The sequence below is a fragment of the Hippocampus bargibanti genome, linkage group LG13 (assembly GCF_051943395.1).
Source record: "Hippocampus bargibanti isolate YZ-2025 linkage group LG13, ASM5194339v1, whole genome shotgun sequence".
Taxonomy (NCBI): Eukaryota; Metazoa; Chordata; class Actinopteri; order Syngnathiformes; family Syngnathidae; genus Hippocampus; species Hippocampus bargibanti.
The window spans coordinates 19,244,273-19,256,204 of NC_142746.1; the positions used below are offsets into that span (position 1 = coordinate 19,244,273).

The window sequence follows — 11,932 nt, forward strand, 5'->3', positions numbered from 1 at the left end:
TCGTGGTCGTAAGTACGGGTGGTCGTAAGTCGAATGTTACCTGTGTGTGTCTGTGTGTGTATATATATATATATATATATATATATATATATATATATATACAGTAAATATATCGTTATATCGATATCCAAGGGAGTATATAAAAAATATCGATATATACAGGGACTATCGATATATCCGACCCTGTTTGCATGTAATTTTCTCCGTGCGTGCATAGAAATAGTATCGATATAACCGGACTATCGATATATCCGATATCGATATAACGAGACTTTACTGTATTTATATATATATATATATATATCGTATATATATAATGTTATATGTGTATATATATATATATATATATATATATATATATATATATATATATATATATATATATATCTACAGCCCTTATGTGTGCGTGTGTCTGTGTGTGTGTGTGTGTATAAACACACATATTTTTGGAAACCACAGTTCAGTTGCTGCACGACTTCCTGGAGTCTCTTTTGTTTCCTGGAGTCTTTTGTTAACATAAATTACTTTAAGGTGATTGAATGTGGGTGTTTCCTGTGGCTCTCATTCAAAGTCACAGGGGTCAAACATAAGATCCGGAGGCCAGATATGGCCCACACATCATTTTACATGGGCCACGAAATCGAAAATGTCAATTCACATGATGCTTTCTAAAATCTTGACCAAATAAAATAAACTAAGGTATATTTTGTGCAGTTTTAAGGCATAGAAAATTGGAAAGTAGAAAATTATGTTTTATGGGGACCTGGGAACGGATTATTCTCATTTTAATGGTATCTTATGGGAAATTAATTTTTGGGATACACACTTCACCTCACACACGCTGTCTGGGAACCAATTAAGTTCGTAAGCCAAGGTATTACTGTACATTTAAGCATCATATCAGTTACTTTGGCTCCACCAACGATCTCCTCCAACTAGTTTGCTGTTGAAAAAAATTGGACCATGCCTCCCCATTATCTTCACTGACGCTAATTAAACAGCTTCAAGGCAGACAAAGTGGAAATAGTCCTAAAAATAACAGGACAAATATGTATGGAAGTCTGTGTACACAGATAAGAAGAGAAGCAATGTGTTGCTGAACAGTCAGTAAATACTACACTCTTAGTTGCAGGCAGGATATCCCAGCGGGAAATGCGACGACTGTGTACATGCGTGGTTTGGTGTGCATGTGTTATGTGCGTGAGAGTCTTGTGTGCTGATAAAGAGGTTACACACACACGCACAAAAAGTAGAAACTCCACCCTCAGCACACTGGAATGGAAAAAAAATGAGCTGGAATTCCAGACAGCAAGCAGCTGTACACACCCCCCTCTCCCGCCCCACGCCCACCCAACCCGCTGTCACTAGTACTTAAAATGACTTGTCTAAGAATAGGAAAACCTGGAAATAATTTGGCATTCTCATGCCTGTAAATGTTGCAGTAATGCTTTTTTTCTTTTGGGTTACAGTGATACTTTGGCTTACAAACGTAATTCGTTCCAGACAGAGTGTGTAAGGCGAAATGTGTGTATCCCAAAAATTAATTTCCTATAGGAAACCATTCAAATGAAAATAATCCGTTCCCAGGTCCCCATAAAACCTAATTTTCTACTTTCTAATTGTCTAAAACTACACAAAATATACCTTATTTTATGCATAATAAATGTGGTAAGGTATTATAATTAAAGAAATAAACAGTACAGTATAATAAAGTCATTTTATTTACCTTTGTGATGGTCGTTGATGGCTTGATGGAATGGAAGTCCCATCTCAAAACCCACCTATTTAAAATTGCATTTTCTGTGAAGCTCTCTCTCTTGTTTCTATTTATAATTTTATTTTATTTATTGCATTGTATTTCTGATTATATTCTATTTATTATAGTACCTATGCTTGTCTCTGACTGTAAAGTGTCCTTGAAAGCTTTGAAAGGCGATTATAATAGAATGTATTATTATTATTATTATTATTATTATTATTATTATTATTATTATTATTATTATTGATGAGGAACGTAACATTCTTCTTCCACCATCTGGAGGAATGATTCCTTGTAGGTGCTTTCTCTGCGATAATTTTACCTAGTTCCTCATCAATTGTGTTCTGTTTAGCTGGGTTGATAGCTTTTTGCATCAAGTGTACAGATGGCTTGTGTGGGTTGTTTGTGGAGCCTGATTGATGGGAATTTTAACCTTGCAGTCTACACTCTGCCTTTGAACTATTAAAGTGGAAACGCTCTCATTGTCATTTGCCTGCCTCTTTAATGTTTAAACCCCCCCCCCCCCCATGTTCGTGACATCACGCCAGATACTCATTCACAAACTGCCTTGCTCTAGAATCAAAACAATGGCTTCAGAGAGTTCAGATTCAGAGATGCTTTCTTGTTACTCATCCACTTATGAATATAATTCAAATAGTTCTGAAGAGGAAATAAAATATAGCTATATGCAGTGGAATCTTTGTAAAATGTTCTTAGTAGTAGTATTTGAAGTGATTTTACAAATTATTGACTTTAAAGCTATAATTTTAGTTTGAAACTCACTAAGCCTTGAAATTTACAGTATAGTTTTGTACCCTCCAAGCAGAGACTTTAACACACACGGATATAGAAGGCCATGAAAGGTCCCAAGTTGCCGGCATGACTGAACTCCGCCCACCCAGCTATTTCTGTGGGGTCAGTTCACCAAGACAGTCTTTTCTGTTTTGATTGGACCCCCAAATTGCTGACATATTTCTCCACCACTCTTGCAGCCAGAGTGAATCCCGCTGTGATGAGGCCTATTTTGGAGCTCCCCCTGAGTACTTTATAATGTCGCGCGGACTCATTTATCCTCCCTTACCAATTAAATTGGAGCATATCGGTCCTGTGATACAAAGGTCAGTTATTTTCTGAACGAGGTTGGCAATGACCCATTTTTAATTCATTGGAGACTGACAGCTAAGATTTATTTGCTTCAACTTTTATGGTTCAGAATCTTGGGATGATAAAATACTTCCATCAATATGAATATATCCTATGCATGTCTATTCTATCATTTCCCATACTATACTATACTATACTATACTATACTATACTATACTATACTATACTATACTATACTATACTATACTATGCCTAGAAATAAAATGTATAATTATTACTATACTATACTATACTATACTATACTATACTATACTATACTATACTGAGAAATAACATTTATAATTATTACTATACTATACTATACTATACTATACTATACTATACTATACTATACTATGCCTAGAAATAAAATGTATAATTATTACTATACTATACTATACTATACTATGCCTAGAAATAAAATGTATAATTATTACTATACTATACTATACTATACTATACTATACTATGCTGAGAAATAACATTTATAATTATTACTATACTATACTATACTATACTATACTATACTATACTATACTATACTATACTATACTATAGTATACTATACTATGCCTAGAAATAAAATGTATAATTATTACTATACTATACTATACTATACTATACTATACTATACTATACTATACTATACTATACTATGCCTAGAAATAAAATGTATAATTCTTACTATACTATACTATACTATACTATACTATACTATACTATACTATACTATGCTGAGAAATAACATTTATAATTATTACTATACTATACTATACTATACTATACTATACTATACTATACTATACTATACTATACTATACTATACTATACTATACTATACTATACTATACTATACTATACTATATCTGGGTCACTCGACGTTTTGAAGCTGAGAACTACGTCTTGGGTACTGATAGACGCAAAGGGCGACCAATTTCATACACATTTATATGATAACAAATGTGCTTGAGATTGGCTGGCAACAGGTTCAAGGTGTCCCCAGTCTAGTGCCAGAAGACAGCTGGGATAGGCTCCAGCACCCCCCGCGGTTCAGATAATGGATGTATGTATGTTGTCAGTATTTTAAAGATTAAAAAAAGCATATACAGTCCCAATAAACAGCATGAGGAATTTAGGTCTAATTGTCTAAGTGATTGATAAGTGAATCATTATTAGTGCATGAAAGGGTGAAATGAATACGCTTTCAAAATAGATTCTAAAGTATACTGTGTTTGTCACCGGTAGCAAACAACAATGTTATCAATGTGTTCAAAAGTTTAGGTTGCTGTGCTCATGTCTATTACCTAGCTCTTTATTCTTTTTATAACTGGCAGCAAGTCAAGTGAGCGACTCTATGAGTCAGACTGTAATTAGAGATCTGTATGAAATTTAAACCAAGAGGATTAGGCCCTTTTTTTTTGCTCCATGTTAAACTGAAATCTCCTGAAGGTGCTGAAAACAGACCTGAGTGTATCAAGGTGACGTCTGGTGTCAGAATGGAAAACAATCCCTGCTTTATGCTTCTCTCCACAACCTTCTGTAAATGTCCCAACCCAAAAAGGTTTTAATTGGCATGAACCGGTACTGCAGCCCAACCGAAAATGACAAAATTGTTCCACCTTGGGCCCAGCAGATGTTTACTTTAAGAATCATAATGGAATCTTCTCTTCCAATGTGTTTATATAATTTGGGGTTCGCGTCAGTGTTGAAACTGTCTCCTAGTAACGAACAATTTAGTACATCGAACAGTCAAAACTATAAAACGAACTTGACTGCAGTCAAAGCAAACAAGGTCCATGCAATTATACATAAAAAGCGAACAAAAGAGTAAATCGTGAAGTATTTGCTATACCCAATGAGTTGAAACTACTACAAACAATACAAAGTCCATTTTTGTAATACAACACTATTATGAGTATACTACAGAGTATATTACACGAGTGATTCTTTGCCGGGCCAAAAAGTGGTTTGCACACCTCACTAAAAAATACCCTGGCACCTTTTTGGGGAAAATGAGGGTTTGCCTTATGATATACAGTAAAGTCTCGTTATATCGATATTCAAGGGAGTCCGAAAAAATATCGATATAACCGGGACTATCGATATATCCGACCCTGTTTGCATGTAATTTTCTCCGTGCGTGCATAGAAATAGTATCGATATAACCGGGACTATCGATATATCCGATATCGATATAACGAGACTTTACTGTATATGCCTATATGAGAGTAGGAATTCCCCCAAAAGACAGAGTAAAAGCACATCTATTTTTAAATTCCCTCATAGAAGAAGCATCAGCATTTTGTCTGCAAATCTCTAATGGTGTTTCAGAAGAAACATATTTCAAATACAGATTACACATTTTGCCCTTTAAAGTAATCTTGCTGAAGTCAAACATACATACTTTCCTATTCCACTTTCATGCATTCCTGGAAGGATTCTCTCTGGAGCCTCCACAATGCTGTCATGACAGCCAGCTTGACGTCATCCACATCTTCAAAATAGGTCACCTTAGAAGGTGGAAAAAAACATACAATTCGTCAGTTTGGGTAAGTGAGAAAGTTGCCCCAATATTGTGATACTCAGCCAGGAACCGTTGGCTTAAGCAGAAACGTCATAATGGCAAAGCAACCATGCATAGTTATGGCTACAATATGTATGTAGACTTTAATTTTCACTCAGGAAATGTGTCGGTGAGATCGTTAATGGTTGTTATAAACCAGTGGCGGGCCGTTCGTGTCTCGCCTAGGCCTTCAGTAGTGCTACGTCTGAATCACTCCACAGCTGCGAGTGTGGTATTATGTCATTGGCCAGGAAATACCTTGTGACTTGAAGAAACTTTGTCTATTAAATGGTTCGAATGTGCTATTTTTGCTAGCTTCGGAGCTGTCCAACCTTTGTAAATGATGTCCATCTATTCTTGAAAAATGCGTCTTGAAAATGGCTTGAATCCATTTCTTCTCCTCCTTCAGCTATTGTGGGTTGATAAAACCGCTATTAAATCAACACAAAAACGCTCGCTACAGATACAGTGTGCTAGCTCTGGCCAATATGCGCTTATCACTACCAGCTAGTGATACTATGATTGGCTAGTGACTAGGGTCGCCAACTTGAACACCGATTGGTGAAAGCAACAATTTCATCTCCATTATTTTTATGCTCTAGTCTCGAGCCTGCAGAACTGATTGTGAAGGCGCCCAGATAGATTTCTGACTCTGGTAACAAATGATGGCTGAAATGTGATTGGTTAAATGCTTAAATACGAAAATACACATCTGGAAGCAGCGCAACAGGGGAAAAGTAATGAAAGGAACCTGAAAGACAATTTTGAATTAATTTAAAATAATTTATGCACAAAATATAATTAATTAGACTATGATTCAGATATTTTTAGGCCAGCAGATAAGGCCTTGCAGGCTCTGACGGCCCGTCACTGTTATAAACAATATCGGGTGTTTACCTATTGAACAAAACCGATTTATATCGACGGTGTCGAGACAGTAGATGTGTTAATGGATGGTATTCCGTTTGTCCACTATGTGTCAGTGTTGTATTTTCTTTACGGCAGCTGCTTTCAGTTTAGAAAGAGAAAGCTGCTTACTGGGTACTGTCGAATGAAAGAAGCTACTGCATCGTGTGACATTTACATTTACGTCGCCATTCAACCACTTTCCAAACACTGATTTTAATTAAGATAATGTTTGTGAGAGTTATAGTGGGGATGGTTGCCTGATGAATACATTGATTGGTGACAAGTCCTGGGTACATACAGACTGTTGTTCACGGTCAGTTGGGATACCATTCATCTCCCTATGACCTAAAATACATGAGAAAAGCAGGATTGGACAAAAGTGAATGAATGTTTCACTGAAGAAATCGTAAAGCGCTTAAGTTGTAGCCAGAGGCTGATGCTTTAGCGACCTCAGTTGCTATTTAGTGCCCCAAAGAAGCACTAATACCCATATTTTTTGTTTGACATATGAAATAAATGAAAGGTGGACACAAATACCACAATTCTGGATGCGTTTTAAAAGGGTATCCGCAGAAATCAAGCACGGGTGACAACATGGTGATGGGAGTCAAACTAAATTCTGCTCAGGGCCCCAAAAATATTTGCTGTTTGGGGCGAAAGACTACAGTGTCCTCCGACCCATTAAGCAGTCCAGATGAAAGGACATGATAACACATGAGTGGCAGTTCTGTGGCAGCTGTGTGCTGGCTCTCAACCTCCTCCCTACTGGCGCCATCCTAGCAACAATCCTATCCGAGGCCTGTTCCACCAATGTCCATTCACAGAGCGAGTAGGTTAGTGTGACAGCTGTCCGAGTTACTCTTGACCTCACCTCTTCCTCCTTCTGAAACTCACAATTTCCGGAGTCATTTTGAAGTAATTTTGGGACACTTTAACTCATTTTTATTGGTATTTTGCATTTGACTAAAAATATCAGACTGCATGTTTTGGGTATTTTAGATGCTCTAATACGTTTAAAAAATGGTGTCGTTTGTCCTTTAATTCTAACAGTCATGAAAATGCTCCATATTAACATTGGAGCAATGCGTTCATTTGAAATGTGAATCTTCAGAAATGTTGGACGGATACTCAAGATGATGTCATCAAGAAAATGCACTTAATGTGCTTGATAGATTAAACTGTCGATCATGTGATGCCAGCACATACCGGATGGCATCTAAGAGGCACTTTGTCACGTTTCAGTTTGCGACCAACGGGTGGCACTGTAGGGCCCCTTCCTGCAGCTAAATGGACTTCCGGCCTGATCATTCAGTGTCGGGTCATTGTTTGTTTGTTTCACCCTTTCAGGTTTGTTTTGTCATATTTTACTCGTGGTTTTGTTTGCTACTTTGGACCTTTTTGTTCTGATGACTTTGTTCTTTGACATTTTGTTCCTGCTGACTTTATTTAATAAAATTTGTCAAATACACCCTGCACCTCTCTCCTGCCTGCTTTTTTTGGGATCCACCGCCAATACATTTGCAAATCGTGACACATGTAAGTAGCCGTTTGGCCTGTTCCAAAAATAGCTCACACTGTGATTTCCTCGGAAGATTTAAAAGAAAATGTGTGCATTGGTTGAAATTTATAGAGGAAGTGTAGTATATCGAAATTCATTTTCTCATCAACTTATCCTCACAATAAATATAGATATTTAGATATAGAGGGGGGGGGGGTCATGTCAGTCGTGATGCTTCCAGAGTGAATAATCTGTGATGAGATTATGTATTTTTTAAATGTATTTCAAAAGCAGATAATGGAGGCGCAAAGTATGGAAATGAACATGCACTTTGGCATTTCCTCCCTCTGGATGACAGTCCACAATCAGGGCTTTTCAACAATGAGTCATTCTGACATTTGGTTGACATTTTTAGCATTTCGTTGTGACTCGACAAAAGGCCTAAGTGAGAGTTGAGGCGGTGTCAATTTGAGGATAAATGAATAAACTGTTGAGATATATAGAAGACGAAAAACATTAGATCAAGCCATATATACCATGGTTGTCAAAAGGTACATAATAGCTAATGATTATCAACTGTACTGTGCGCGCCCACATATACACGCACACACAATCGCGTCTCTGTGGGCAGCTAGGTGGCCTGTGGAGCCCTGAGCAGACTTCTCTTATTATTATTCTCCTGTGGAGCAACATCTGATGGACATCTACCATACAAGGCAAAAGAATGTCAAATATGAGGGCGGGCAAAGGAATCCATGAAGTGAGCTTCTCCCTCTTTTGCTTCGCAAGATGAATACATTCACTGTGCATAGCTTTGTGCGAATTCAAGGACAGAAAAACAGAAAGCCACATGTGGTCGAACACAAAGGACACACAGTGAAATATTGACAAATCAACAGTTCCAAGCCTCAGTAGGTGGAAGCTGTGCTAGCTCAGCTGCTCTTGAATTAACCGCAAGCAAGTAAGCGCCTTGTTGAAATAACAACTCCAGTATGAATCTGTTTTCGTTTCTCCCAGAAACAGCGAGAATTATTTGCGTGGGTAGTTTAATTTTAATTATTTTGCCTACCTACTGCTTAAAGGACAAATGACGCCTGCGGACAAGTTGTGTCCATAATTTGTAAAATCACTTCAAATGACTTCTACTGGGTGCATTTTACAAAGATTCCACTGCATATAGCTATATTTGACGTTTGAAGACTCGCGCTGAATATTCGGGAAGTCTTTTTTTCGAGTTGGTGACGATTCCTGATGTGATGTCACGTCAGGAACGCACGCCCCTGACCGAGAAAGCGACACGCAATGCATTTTGGGTACTTTGTTTGGTCTGAAAACTTCGTGTTGATGCCGAAATTAGAAGGAAAACGCATACATAACGCGATGGTGAATTGATGTGTGTTGCACCAAGACTACTATTTGATACTAGTTGACACAAATTCCCAGTAGACAAATCAGCCCATTTCCAACGGAGCTTGGGCGCCATCTTGTGCATTTTTTGGGACGCTACATTGTAGTCCTGACGCCTCAAAATGATCCGGAAGGACTTCTTTACTCGATTGCAAACATTTATGCTTTCCTCTTCAGAACTATTTGAATGATATTCATAACTGGATGAGCAACAAGAAAGCATCTTCTCTGAATCTGAAGCCATTGTTTTGATTCTAGAGCAAGGCAAGACGTCCTTGCGTGACGTCACAAGCAAGGGGGCGGGACCTTCTGAAACTCTCCATTTTCGGGGTCATTTTGAAGTCGTTTTGGGACACTTTAAGTTATTTTTATTGGTTGGTTATTGGTAAAATATCAGCCTGCGTGTTTTGCGTATTTTTGATGCTATAAAACGTTTTTCTGATGTCAGTTAGGAAACAAAAACATAGTGTCGGTTGTCCTTTAATTTTAATTATTTTGCCCACATACTGCTTAAAGCAACAATAGCAAAATAATGTCATATAAAACACCATAAATGGACTGTAGTAAATTGGAATAGTGCAAGTGTTAAGTTAAAATGTTCAAATGTCTTGAACACTCGTGGAGCAGAAAGAAGTCATTTTAATGTTGTTGTTTTTTTTTTTTTTTTTTCCACCAAAGCAAACTATGATTTCTAATGGCTGTGATGCATTTCAATGCTCTGAGTCAAATGACTAAACTGGATCCAGATTGCCATTTCCTGTTGTCAGATTGAAAAATAGTGATGGCAGATGGCGGTTATATTCTTGTTGTGCCAGACTGGAACGAGATTTTATTACATTAGCTGATGAAATCTTGACTCTAATCTGATTATTCACATTGCAATTTTCAGCATGTGTGTGATTATATAGAATGGAACGTATATCAAAATGGAAATGTATTCTTTTTCTTTCGGCTTTTCCCTTCAAGGAGTCGCCACATGGAATCGGTGTCCTCCATCTTCAGAGGTTTGATTCACATGTTTAAAAATGGAAATGTGACAATTTTACATTTTGGATCAATGTCTGCCCATTTGAAATTGCATTTTGCTGACATCGGACCTTTAAAAGATCCACACACAGAAAAATAATCTTTAATCGTCAATGTTTTACTTAACTCATTCACTGGCATTCACACATTTTTTTCAGGAATTGAAAATGTGACGTAGAGCGCCATTTGCAAATTTTGTCCGATTTTGTTTTTCTTGGGTGCTAATAAAGCGCTAGCCATGGCCTCTGGTAATGTTTTTTTTCCCTTCCACAAGGGGACATCATTTCATTTTCTTCCATGTTAGCGCTTCGTTTCATCTTTAGCAGTTGTTAAAGCGCTATATAAACCAATATGTATGCATTGCATTGTGTTTTGGACAGTCACCCTCATTTCAAGCTGATATAACTCCAGAACCATATAATTTAGGAATTAACTCTTTTTTTTTTCGGATGAAAGAAGAGAGTCTAAGGTTTCTGACGCTGCATTAAATGTTTATGTAGTCCTAAAACTCTATATTCTGTGCGTCCTGGAATTCAAGTGATAATGACAAAAACCCTGGCACTGCCGCGGACACATTTTTGCACATCATTTGGCAGCGAATGAGTAAATAATAATAATAAATAAATAATACATGAAATACACAAGCTTAAAATGTACCCGCTGACTAACACTATGTGTCACCTGATTTCCAAACAAACCAAAAAGCTTGTTAAGCACTGTCGTGGAAGTAAATGTTGCGTTTTTTGGCGATACGATCCAAGTTTCAACAGGTCAACTTTGCCCAAATATTCAGTACGGTAAAATTTGACCTTTGAACCCATGCTGCATTCTGTGCCAAAAGTCAGTCCAAGGAACTTGTCGTATGCTTACTTTGTGTGGCGCCACGCACGCACGTGTGTCGAAACGGTGAGGTTGTTTGCCTTGACTGCGACTTCGGAAAAGTACACGACTCCGGTATGATGACAATGCAGGAGCTATGAGATAAGCAAAAGGAAGTTGAGGAAAGAGAAACACACCCATGAAGAACATTAAAACAAAGCCAAGTTGCGTCCTTCTTCGGGAGAACATAAACAAATGAATCAGCTAACATCTTGCACAATTGCACGTGATTAAAAACCAAGATGCCGAGAAATGGAGCTTTGTTATTACGTTATAACACTCGACATGGCTGCCCATCCCCCTTCAGGTTTCGCAGAAAAAGCAAGCAGGCGGGCGGGTAAAGTTGGGGGCAGGGCTTTTTTTTTTCTTTCTTTGAGTCTCCAGAGCCTCCTGACAGCTGCTCAAGGAGGCCCGAGGCTGCTTCTCGCTGGGCAGAGGCACAACCACATCCTGGGGGAGCAACTCATGCATCCTCACGGCCGCTCTGCAAGGCAATTGAAACGAAGGCATCAGCGATGTTGACTCAATCTGTCCTATTCGGGAAATATTTGAGGAGTCGCTAAAAAGGGGAGGGGATGAACAATGTGACAAAGTGTTTCAAGCGTTCTGGAAGGACGGCTGGTTCTTATAGTCCGCACGTTCTTATTACATAGGCCACAGGGATTGACCTTATGGTTTGTCATGGAAATAATACACCACACCCAGCATGAATTAAAGGACATCACTTTTTTATTTCCTAACTGACATC

General features: G+C 37.9%; 1 long non-coding RNA gene across 1 annotated transcript; it reads right to left on the reverse strand.

Annotated features, from left to right (window-relative positions):
- Positions 1-5,307: 5,307 nt before the first annotated feature.
- Positions 5,308-11,642, reverse strand: LOC148889638 (uncharacterized). The gene is made up of 3 exons (XR_016116934.1): positions 11,455-11,642; positions 11,176-11,279; positions 5,308-5,412 (listed from the first exon to the last, which is right to left on the reverse strand). It is a non-coding gene; the product is annotated as an uncharacterized LOC148889638 (long non-coding RNA).
- Between the last annotated feature and the right edge of the window lie 290 nt (positions 11,643-11,932).